We start from the raw sequence: 12,472 nt of genomic DNA on the forward strand, positions 1-12,472 counted from the left end.
CCAAAATCCTGCAGCATTCTGCCAAAGAAGCATAAGAGTGATTCGAAAAGACAGGGTATAAAACAGAGCAACACTCTTCACTTAGAGCACAGAGTCCAAAAAGCGTCAGTGTAAGTGAAAGCAAGATTTTATTTAATCCCAGAGTCTTTCATTACCTTGGCAATTGCGCTGATATGCAATACAATGTTTTCTTCTAGCTGTCAGAAGTAATATATTGGTAGCTTTTATAAATCAATATTCCAGAGAGCCTGTGCTTGGAGCTAAAAAAACATTTCTGGCTTCTAGGTTTTCTCCATTGTCCTTTAATGATGTACAGGGCATGTGAGAAAAGGGGCAGCTCTGTGTTACAATCCCTTCTGGACTTTCCCGCCTCTAATAAAAAGTAAACAAATAATTATAAGCATGAAGACTTATGGCTCATGAAGATGTTAGACTAGCAATTAATGCCGCTGTAGACAATCTACAACAATAATATAAATTCAAGAGACATTTTATATAGTTGTGCGTTAAATAAGCAAAAAAGTGCCAGACTGTGAATATCCAAAACGGAAGGGAAAGACTGTTTGCAATTCATTGCTGTTATGTAAAAAGTTTGATGATGGTATGGCGCTTTATTGTGTGCAAATTCTAGCACGAAGTTCAGGTTCAACAAGCGCACTTCCATGAATATTTCGTTCCAACTGAGGCTGACATCAAAATTCAATACATTTCAATAACGTGATGTATAGTTGTGTCCACAAGGAAGACAGAGTGTGATTCCACTTTTATTTTGATACGGTTTATTTAAAAAAGTGCAAAGTATCAAGTGAAAGCAGCAGAGTTCGTTGTAATTAGTGCAGATCAGTTCGCCCATAAAGTGAGCACTCTACACTGAAGTTAGAGAAAGGTCGGGGAAATTTAGGGAGAAGTCAAGATAAAGATATTCTGCCAGAAAGCCTCTGAAAGGCATTCCGCCTCATCATCCATTGCTTTTTGATGTTGCCCCATATTTACAAGGTATGTGGCAGCGCCAAAAATACCACCAGGGAATACCTGGTCTTACGCAGGCGATATGAGGAGAAGTGTTTTATTTCTCCGCGTATTTTGCTCTTTCCACATGTGCTGCATTCTGCAAGTCACATCAATAGAGCAAATTGCCTTTAAAGATTGTTTATGTGCAGGAAGGTGTAACTTCTTGCACATAAACAATTGCCCCTGCAGTGCAAGCACACTAGCAAAATGGTGCTTGGTTGCCTGCGCTGGTGGTAGGCAGCTTTTTTTAGCACCAGCGCTAGGGGTAAGGCAGGGGTGCGCCATATTCTTGTGAATAAGGCGAATCCCTGCATTTTGAAACTGTTGGAGTGCAGCGTTACCAATTCTGGTGTAACACCACGCTCTGCCAGTTTCTGAGTTCATTGTGTATTAACTTGAGAAAATAATATTGTCGTATCTGCGTATCTTAACATGATTGGTTCTTCTGTGAATCATTTGTAGGTTTAGATCCTTTTTCCCCTTGTTCGCAGAAGCTTCTTTGCCCTACCCTTAGATAGAGCTCACTTTTCCAGATCTTTTGAGCAGATGCTTGCTATTGCCCACTGCAACACCCATTGCCCGCCCCTTTCATGCTAAGTGAAGTGTGAAAAGGGGCATTATTTACAAGGTGGCATTAAGCCAGGTTAAGTGGTTTAACAGCGCCTTGTAAATAAGGTGAAGAAGTTAGCACCACCAGAACATCGGAAAAGGGAAGTTCTAGTGGTGTTAACTCCTTGTAAATATGCCCCTAAATGGCTTTCTGAATAACAGTTATCAGCAACATAATGAGATATAATCAGCCCAAGTTGTTCTCTACAGGATTTCATTATTGCGTGCTACATGTTTTGCGTAAAAGTAAACATTCTCATGAGAACAGAAACTATATAAACATCATTTGAAATCACAGCTTCAGCTTCTCCTGATATAAAAACAAATATATAACGTGGAAGAAATGGCAACTGGATGTTAACAATTATAAAATTAGGGCTACATTAGCTATGATTAACTATGATTAACTATAACTCGCCCCAACTCCATGCACTAGCTATACCCTTCGATATTACATAAGTTATAGCTTGTGAAATCATGGCAATAATTAAAGCACTTATGACATATGAAATTATTTTTTTGCCATAACACAGTGCATGGTACAGGGGCAAGTTATAGTTAATGTACTGTGGCGAGTGAGGTGACAAGACTGTGTACGGAGGTGTACGAGTGATATTAATTTAAGGGTGGCGCGTAAGTATAAATGTGAATTATACGTATGACATAGTAATTTGAAAGAGGTGCGCAAATGATAAATTCAACACATAAGTATAACATTTTAATTTGCTATGGTTGCATATTTTAAGGTGTGTTTGTCTCAAATAAGATATAAATAAGTGAATATGTGGTGCATAAATCATAAATTTAAGAGATACCTATAGGTCTAGAATTTCTAATGTTTGTGTACTTTAAGTTTGGTTTGTATGCCAAACATAGATAAAGTTTTCCTCACTATGACTTATCTTTAACCTTTGTTGTTTTTTGTGAACTTAAATGGTTTTTATAATGTTAGTAACAATTTTGAAATATTCATCTAGTTTAGTCTTGTGGAGTGAAGAGTTATTAAATGGAGTTTGGTACAATACAGTGGCGGATAGTGTTGTAAAGTGTACCATTGTACAGTATACTTGATATAGTGGAGTGGAGCAAAGTGGAAGAGGTATTCTGAAGTGGTGTACACTGGAATGGCATACAGCAGAGCAGTGTAGAGTGGAGTTACACACAGTGGAGTAGCATAGAGTGAAGTTGGATACAGTGGTGTGGCGTATATTGGAGAGGCATAGATAGTAGTGGTATTCAGTGGGATAGCATACCGTGAAGTGCGGTAAAGTGGATTAACGTCCTGTTAATATTGTACATTGGATTCAAGTACACTGTACTGGCATACAGTCGAGTGCTATACACTGAAGTGTTTTGTACAGTGTAGGGCCATATATTGGAATATCATGTACAAAAATAGTGTACACTGGAGTGGCATACAGTGGAGTGTGGTACAGTACAATGGATTAAACTGGAATACCTTACACTGGTGTGGGGTACAGTGGAGTGCCATACAGTGGAGTGGGGAACAGTTGAGTGGTGTACAGTGGGCTTACATAAAGTGGCGTGGGGGTCAGTGTAGTGTTGTAAAGTAAAATTGCGTAAATTGGAGTGCCATATGTTGGAGTGCCATACAGTGCAGTGGTGCTGAGTGGAATAGCATGCACTACAGTGGGGTACAGTATAATAGAGTACAGTGCAATAGCATAGAGTGGAATAGCATAAAGTTTAGTACGATACAGTGGAGTAGCATAGTATTGAGTAGTGTTTAATGTTATAACGTTGAGTTTAGTGGTGTTAAGTGTTCAGACGTACACTGTAGTGCCATATAGTGGAGAAGCATACAGGAGAGTGTTGTACATTTCAATAAGGTTAATTATAGAAGCGTGGAGTCTAATGATGTACAGTGAAGTGTTGTTTAATGGAGTGGTGCAGAATGTAGTCTTGTAAAGTTAAATAGCATACAGTAGATTGGGTCCAGTCCAGTGGGGCATACTGCATTTAAGTACCATGGAGTGACATAAAGTGGAGTAATGTACACTGGAATAGAGTTCTCTCCAATAGTGTAACATCTAGTAGGCTATAGTGGAATAGCATATGGAGGAATTGCGCAAAGTGGAATTGCATACACTGGAATAGTGTACAGTTGTGAGCAGTACAGTTTAGGGGCATCCAGTAAACTGGTATACACGAAAATGTAATAAAATACAATGGGGAACAGTATAATAGCGTAGAGTATAATGGTGTAACTTGGAGTCGGGTACAGTAGAGTTGGGTGGAGTAACGTACAGTGGATTAGCATACAATGTAGTGTCGTAAACTGGTGCAGCATATTCTAACTACCATACAGTGGAGTGGGGCAAAGTCAACAGTTTTACAGTGGAGTGGCGTAAAGTGGAATGTGTAAATTAAAAGAATCATACTGTTAAGGTATGGCATAAGATGTCAATATTATATCTTTTAAATTTATATTACAATATGTAAATGTGGGGGGTCCAAAAACATGCTTAAATCCAATCTATTTGACATACTCTTTTGTAGTTTGTAGATCGGGAAAACCGTCATACGGATTTTGTTGAAAATTGGCAGAATTACATATTATGGTGCACAGATAATTATTCTGAATAGTGCAGGTAAGTGGTGTAACGATTTTATAAGTTTTAATATATTTCAACTTTGTGAAATCTGTTGAAGACGAATTTTAGCAAAATGGGGTATTTCTCAGTGAGAACAAGTCATTAGCTGATTGGCTAATGACTGCTTTTACAAAAGGTAAAGGCAGGCATGTTGTTTTGGGTGCACTTTGTCCGTGTTATACCTTCTGATGTAGGTAAGTATTAGGTTTGGTATGTTTGCCCTAACTATTACCATTTTACTAAAATGGTAAAAGGTAGTGCAAAATATTTGAACGTTTCTATATATTTGTTTTTAAAAATACAAAGTAGCACGGTACTACCACAGTACCACCCAAAACAATTCTACGGTTACCATTTTTGTTTCTAAATTTCTGTATTTATTCTGTAGCACTCTGTGGTTAACTGCATTTTTTTAAACACTGCAGTAGTTTTTAGTAATTAACACGCTACTCTGTACACTCTTGTCAGCATATAAAAATTCGAAAATACACTTTAGCACACTATGTTTATAAAATATACCGTCTTATAGTGTGTTTCCAAATTAATAAAAAAAATTGTGGGTAACATAATACTCTGTTTTTATATATATATATATAAACTGATCAATATTTTTCCCTACCTATTACCACTTTACTGAAGTGGTAATAGGTATGGGGAAAATACCAAATCTAATACTTACTTACCTTGCAAGGCGTAATGCAGAACACAGGGAAATTTGAGGTCAAAAACAACATGGCTGCCTTTAACTTTTTTTAAAGGTAGTAATTAGCCAATCAGGTAATGACTTGTCATCAATATATTCCTCTGTAATACCATGGAACTACCATGGCCACAGATATCACTGAAGTTAAAACCTCCAAGTTAAAAACACTTAAAGCTTATAAAATATCTACCCTACTTACTTGCACTACCCCACAGAATCATCTGCGCAGCATAATCTATATTCCTGCCAAATTTCGTCAAAATCCGACTGACAGTTTTTGCGCAATGCAAAATACAAAGTCTATGTAAAATGCATTGGATTTTATCTTGTTTTGTGACTCCCCTGTCCTTTGCACCCCCTTGACCTAACACCATGAAACTTTTCTTACTCTGACAATGAAACGGGTACACCAGGTCTGCAAAGTTTGCGGACATTCGTCAAACTGGTGCAAAGTCATTAAGGGACTAAAATCACCACTTATTACAATATTACTTTCCTTCCACATAGTAATATAACAGAGTGGCAGTAGCCACTTTGCAGTTATAGTTAGGGTCAACAGAGATGTGGGTATTGTTTGGATTTTGGTCCCCTAATAACTTTGCACCCATTTGACTAATGGCTGTGAAACTTTGAAGTCCTGGTGCACCTGAATTTGTCATTTACGCACCACTTTCAAATTACTATAAGTCTATCACTTGGCATGTGAGGTATGACAAGAAAGCCCATTGTTTGCTTTTAATTGTTTTATTTTTGATTATAAGTGTTCAAAGAATTAGCTGTTAAGATCTTTCAATCATCTTCTTCTTCCTCTCTCCTCTTCAGTTTCCTCTGAGGTAATTGGCCCGCCGGCGTCCTCAGACAAAAGGAGAGACACAGGTTATTCTTTTATTTCTCTGTTTCATTACTTATGTGGTTGAGTTAGTTAAATAGTGACTCCAATCACTATTTAACCTTTCGATTCACCTGAACGTGCGTTAATACAGCGGCAGACCTCTTTAAGTGCTGATAAAGGTCCCCGTGCATTCAGGGTAAAAATTCAAACTCAAACAGCACAAAAAAAACAGAATCCTCTATTCGAGGCTTTTAAATTATGGAACAGATTTGTTCTATTTGCGGTTTCAAAGTGAAGCAAGAGAATAACCCTGAGTGAGGGAGTTTCTCTTCCTCGGGTTTCCAATGGGGCAAAGGGGGAACTGACGGTGCACGTTCCTGTTACCTCAAGCCCCAGCCCCTTCCACTTGCAGGCCCCTCCCACTTCCCCGGCGAAATCACAAGCTGTTATGCACCTGTGATAGACACTCTCCTGTCCCTTCACTGTAGGTCCCTGGTGGTTCCGACTCCTCTATTGGGATGGCGTCCTTCCCAATGAGCTCTCTGGCATGCGGTGCGCGTCCGAGGTTGACAGCTGACTCTTCCTTCTCCTTGTACATCTGTATTAGTCCCTGTTTGCTGGCCTTTATGCCCCAGCTGACTGCCTGACCATGTACTTCCTCTATGTTGTTGTCTGGATTGAAGGCCTGCAAGGAGAAAGTGGTCTTTTGGCTCGTGGTGGTTTGGACTGTAGACCAAGGGAGGGCAGCATGTAAATCTTCCTCCAAAACACATCACTCTTCCAGTAAAAGTCATAATTATAACTCACTTTTATACTTACACACCATCTTTAAATTAATATCACTTGTGCACCTCCGTACACAGTCTTGTAACCTCACTCGCCACATATATTAACTATAATTCGCCCTTGTACCATGCACTGGGTTCTGGCAAATAATACAGTTTCAGATGACTTAAGTATTTTAATTAATGCAATGATTTCACATGCTATAACTTATTTATTATCGAAGGGTATAGCTGTGTACTTTAATGTGTGTTTGTCACAAATAGGATATACATTAGTGTGTAGGTAGTGCATAAATCATAAATTTAAGCAATGACTATAACTTTAGAATTTCTAATGTTTGTATATTTTAAGTTGGGTTTGTATACCAATTAAGCAGAGAAAAATCCCTGTAGGTAAATCCCACACACTATTCACTCTATACACCTTCACACCTGTGGCTATATATTATCTCAGATAATAAAAAAGCTTTTCAATCTCCCTTATCATTGCCATCAAGTTTATATTAGCAATTAAAAATCCTACAGCTGAAATCATTGGCATCCAAGAAATTTAATTATGATCCCACAACTGAAATGTAGTGTTTAGATACATTTTTTGAAATTAGTTTTACTCTCCAATATCTCCTAAAAAGTATCAAAACAAATACAGTAAATGTAAATAAGACAATGAATAAAAAATCACAATTTATACAATGCAAAATCTTTTGTAACACACTGGAGTGCAGAAAAACACATAAATGAAAACAAGACCCTAAGTAAAACACAATAGTAATCGTCTGTTAAAAAGTCAGTGTGATCCAAATACAATTCATGATCTATTCCGGACTATTTGTAAGAAGTTATCTTTCTTATCTAATGTCCCTTGTTGTTTTTGATTCTCATTAAGCTAGGGCGTCGACGCGTTTCGGTGGCAAGATTGACTTAATGGACAGAAACCACCTTCTTCAGGACAGGTATCAATAAGGGGTCACTTTTCTTTGTAATATCAGAAAATTTATATACACAAAAAAACAGATATCATCCAAAGTATGTATAGTACATAATTGCTTCCATAAATACATTTTAAGTTTGGACTCAATCATTTAATCCTATTAGCATTGCATTCATTACAAAATCCCCCACACATTTGTACTACGGAAATTACATTGCATTGGAAGTATTCACTTTTCTTTTTTTTAGTACACTACATTTCAGAATAGGTTTATTAAAAACCATGCCATTGGTTTTATTAGCGTCTCCCTAAATTTTGAAGCACAAAGAGAAGGGGATTAAAACTTTCATATCCACACACTCCATTCATATCGCTTAATTCTTACATACTCTGGTACTTGTAGTGACCATAAAAGATGGAGGGGAGCGACCCTCTCCCACCACACAGCTCCGCCTGTGTGTCCTGACCCTGCCCAGGCTGCCGCTGCTGTAGAAGTTGAGGCCCTCCTCCACCCGCAGGCTACCACCTGCGCCTCATCCCTGGTGGCCAGTGGTAGGCCTTAGGTTTGTATCACTGTCGCTGTCTGTCTGTCTTCCCTGTACTGCCCATACTGTCTTCTGGTGTTGCCTGTCTACCCTCTGTGCCTGCATTCTTCTCTGTGCACGTTCTCGTGCCTTCTGTTCCCTGATTGTGCTCATTTTCTTGCCTTCTGCTCCCCTGATTGCACTCGTTTTTCTTGCCTTCTGCTCTCCTGATTGTACCTTGTTTTCATGCCTTCTGCTCCCCTGATTGCACTCGTTTTTCTTGCCTTCTGCTCCCCTGATTGGGCTCGTTTTCTTGCCTTCTGCTCCCCTGATTGCACTCGTTTTTCTTGCCTCTGCTCACCTGATTGTACCCGTTTTTCGTGCCTTCTGCTCCCCTGATTGCACTCGTTTTTCTTGCGTACTGCTCCCCTGATTGTACTCGTTTTTCTTGCCTCTACTCCCCTTTGTGCCCTCCGTGCCACTCGTTTCCCCCCGTTTTTTGTGACCTTTCTTGGGACCTTTGTGCCTCTGTGCCACTTGTTTCCCCCTGTTTTTTGTGACCTTTTCTGCCCCTTCTTGTGACCTTTCTGCCTCTGTGCCACTCGTTTCCCCCGTCTTTTTGTGACATTTCTGCCCTTTCTTGTGACCTTTCTGCCTCTGTGCCATTCATTTCCCCCGTTATTTGTGACCTTTTCTGCCCTTTCTTGTGAACTTTCTGCCTCTGTGCCACTCGTTTTCCCTGTTTTTTGTGACCTTTCCGCCCCTTCTTGTGACCTTTTTGCCTCTGTGCCACTTGTTTCCCCCCGTTTTTTGTGACCTTTTCTGCCCTTTCTTGTGACCTTTGTGCCTCTGTGCCACTCGTTTCCCCCCGTTTTTTGTGACCTTTCTGCACTTTTTGTGACCTTTGACCCTGCTTGCAGGCAGGTCGCCCCTTGCCGCTGGTTCCTGCCTCCTTGCTGCCTCCTTGTTTCCTGGGTTTTCCCCTCCTTTTTGCCCTGTGCACCAGTCCCCCCCGCTGCTCCCGATCCGACCCTTTCCCGCCGCTGCATCCCTGTGGCCCCTCCGCCATGCACACCCATTCGCCTCCCCGCTCCTGCCTCCCAGCTGCTTCTCCCTCCCAAGCCACCTCATATGCAGGCCGAGAAGAAGCCGACAGCCGACGGGCGCAGTGGGCACCCATCCGCGCCTGGACCACGCCCAGCGCCAGAACCCCTGGACACCGCGAACACCACGACACCAGAATCCACTACGACGCTAGCACCCTCCACGCACTCAACGCCGGCCGATACCACACCTGCTTCCAGGCCGCCCCGAAACGAACCCACGAACCCTTCTCCTGCCACACCTGCAGCTTCACCTGCGACAGAACCACCAAACCTCCAAGGACTGGACCCAACCGCCTCCACTGCATATTCCTCAACACCCGCTCCGCACGCAAACACGCCGTCGAGCTCTGGGATCTGCTCAACATCTCCGCCCCAGACGTGGCCTTCCTGACCGAGACCTGGTGAAACGACTCCTCGGTGCCCGACATCGCCATAGCCATCCCAGATGGCTACAAGATCACCCGCAGGGATCTCGCCAACGGAATCGGAGGAGGAATAGCCATCGTCCACAAGTCCACCCTCCAGGTCGCCACCCACGCAGACGACACCCTCAACACCTCCAAACACCTGCACTTCCGGATCCACACCGACCCCAACACCACCCTCAGAGGAACACTCATCTACAGACCCCCCGGACCCCGGACACAGTTCAGCGACTCCATCGCCGACCTCACCCTCACCCACGCACTCGCCTCTACGGACTACATCCTCCTCGGGGACCTGAACTTCCATCTCGAGAACAACAACGATGCCAACTCCGCCACCCTGATCGCCAACCTCGCCAAGCTGGGCCTCAGACAACTCGTCACCGCACCCACCCACGCCGCCGGCCACACGCTGGATCCCGTCTTCTCCATAGGCTCCACATCACCTCCGACCACACCACTGAACTCCACTGGACCGACCACCGCTGTATCCATTTCACCTTCAAGAAACCAACCACGTACCACCGCACCCAACAGCTGCCTCACCGCTGCTGTAGCAAAGTCACCAAAGACCAGCTGATCACCTCCCTTGCCATGAACCCACCCACCATCCCCACCAACCCAGAAGCCGCAGCCCGAAACCTCAGACAGTGGATCGACAACTGAGCCAAAACCCTCGCCCCGCTCAAGAAACAGCCACCCCAACAAGAGAGCCACCTGGTTCATCGACAAGCTCCAGACCTCTAAACGTACATGCGGGAAACTGGAGAAGACATGGCTCCACGAAGGCACACCGTACAACCACGCAGCCCACAAGGACGCCACCCGCAGACACCACCATCTCATCAGATTAGCCAAGAGATCCTCCTTCAAAGACCGCTTGGATAACAACGCACACAACAGCAAAGAGCTCTTCAGCATCGTAAATGAACTCTCCAACCCCAGCGCCAACGACATCCCGCCCTCACAAGAACTGTGCGACTCACTAGCCATCTTCTTCCACCACAAGATCGCTGACATCCACAACAGCTTCAACACCACGACCACCCCTACTACGCCAGTCTCCACCTCCCCTGTGAACAGCACCAGCGCCAACCGTCTGACCCCCTGGTCCAATGTCAACGACGACGAGACACGCAAGGTCATGAACTCCATTCACTCAGGATCTCCGTCTGACCCGTGCCCACACCACTTATTCAACAAAGCAGACGCAGACCATCGTACCCCAACTCCGGAAGGTCAACATCTCCTTCAAAACAGCGACATTCCCGGAAAGCTGGAAGCACGCCGAAATCAACATTTTCCTCAAGAAGCCCAAATCGGACCCCAAGGACCTCAAGAACTTCTTGCCCATCTCCCTGCTCCCGTTTCCGGCAAAGGTCATCGAGAAAATCGTCAACATGCAAATGGCCCGCCACCTTGAAAACAACAACATCTTGGACCCGTCCCAGTCCGGATTCAGACAAAACCACAGCACGAGAAAGCCCTCATCGACACCACAGACGACATCAGGCACCAACTAGACAATGGCGAAACATCAGCCCTCATCCTCCTGGACCTGTCAGCCGCCTTCGACATGGTCTGCCATCGCACTCTAAAGACACGCCTCCTAGAAGACGGATTCCAAGAGAAGGCCCTTAACTGGACCACGCCCTTCCTCTCCGGCAGAACCCAGAGCGTCTGCCTCCCACCCTTCGATCCGAAGCCACCGACATCATCTGCGGCATCCCCCAGGACTCATCCCTCAGTCCAACGCTGTTCAACGTCTACATGGCACCCCCTTGCACAAGTGGCCCGCCATCACGACCTCAACATCATCTCCTACTCTGACGACACCCAGCTCATCCTCTCCCTCACCAAGGACCCACACACCGCCAAAACCAACCTCCACAAGGGAATGAAGGCCATCGCCCATTGGATGAGGAGCAGCCGTCTGAAGCTGAACTCGGAAAAGATGGAGGTTCTCATCCGCGGACCCACCCCTCAGCCTGGGACGACTCCTCGTGGCCGACCACACTGGGAACATCACCAACACCCACCGACCATGCACGCAATCTAGGATTCATCCTCGACTCCTCCCTCTCCATGTCTAAGCAGGTCAACGCCATCTCCTCCTCCTGCTACAACACCCTCCGCATGATCTACAAGTGGATCCCGACTGAAACAAGAAGAATGGTGACACAGGCCCTCGTCAGCAGCAGACTGGACTACGGCAACACACTCTACGCAGAAATCCCAGCCAAACACCTATGATGACTACAACGCATCCAAAACGCCTCCGCCCGACTGATTGTCAACGTTCCCCGCCGCAGCCACATCACCCCCCACCTGAGAGACCTACACTGGCCCCCTTTCGACAAGAGGATCACCTTCAAGCTCCTCACCCACGCACACAAAGCACTCCACAGCGCCGGACCAGCCTACCTGAACAGCAGACTCAGCTTCCACACCCCCACCCGCCAACTCCGCTCCCCCAGCCTCGCCCTCGCTGCTGTCCCCACATCCAACCAATGACCTCGGGCGGCAGATCCTTCTCCTACCTCGCCGCCAAGACCTGGAACACCCTCCCTACCCACATACGGCAGACCCAAGACCTACTCGCCTACAGAAGACTCCTCAAGACCTGGCTCTTTGAGCAGTAGCAGCACCCCCCTCCCCACAGCGCCTTGGGACCCTTACGGGTAAGTAGCGCGCTTTACAAGTACTCTGATTGATTGATTGATTGATTGATGTTCATTTGGGTAACTAGTACTCCTATTCCAAGGTCCTTTCTGTAGTTGGGCCTATTTTTTAATAAAGAAAGAAGAGTGCCTTATAGAACCTATTTGTGGATATCTATAAATTGGCTTCTACGTGCTGTTTAATTATTATTAGTAGTTACCTCCATATAAAATATTTGTGACTTTATTCCTTCCTTTCATTTATCTTCTG

This window comes from Lissotriton vulgaris, chromosome 3_1 (assembly GCF_964263255.1).
Source record: "Lissotriton vulgaris chromosome 3_1, aLisVul1.2, whole genome shotgun sequence".
Lineage (NCBI taxonomy): Eukaryota > Metazoa > Chordata > Amphibia > Caudata > Salamandridae > Lissotriton > Lissotriton vulgaris.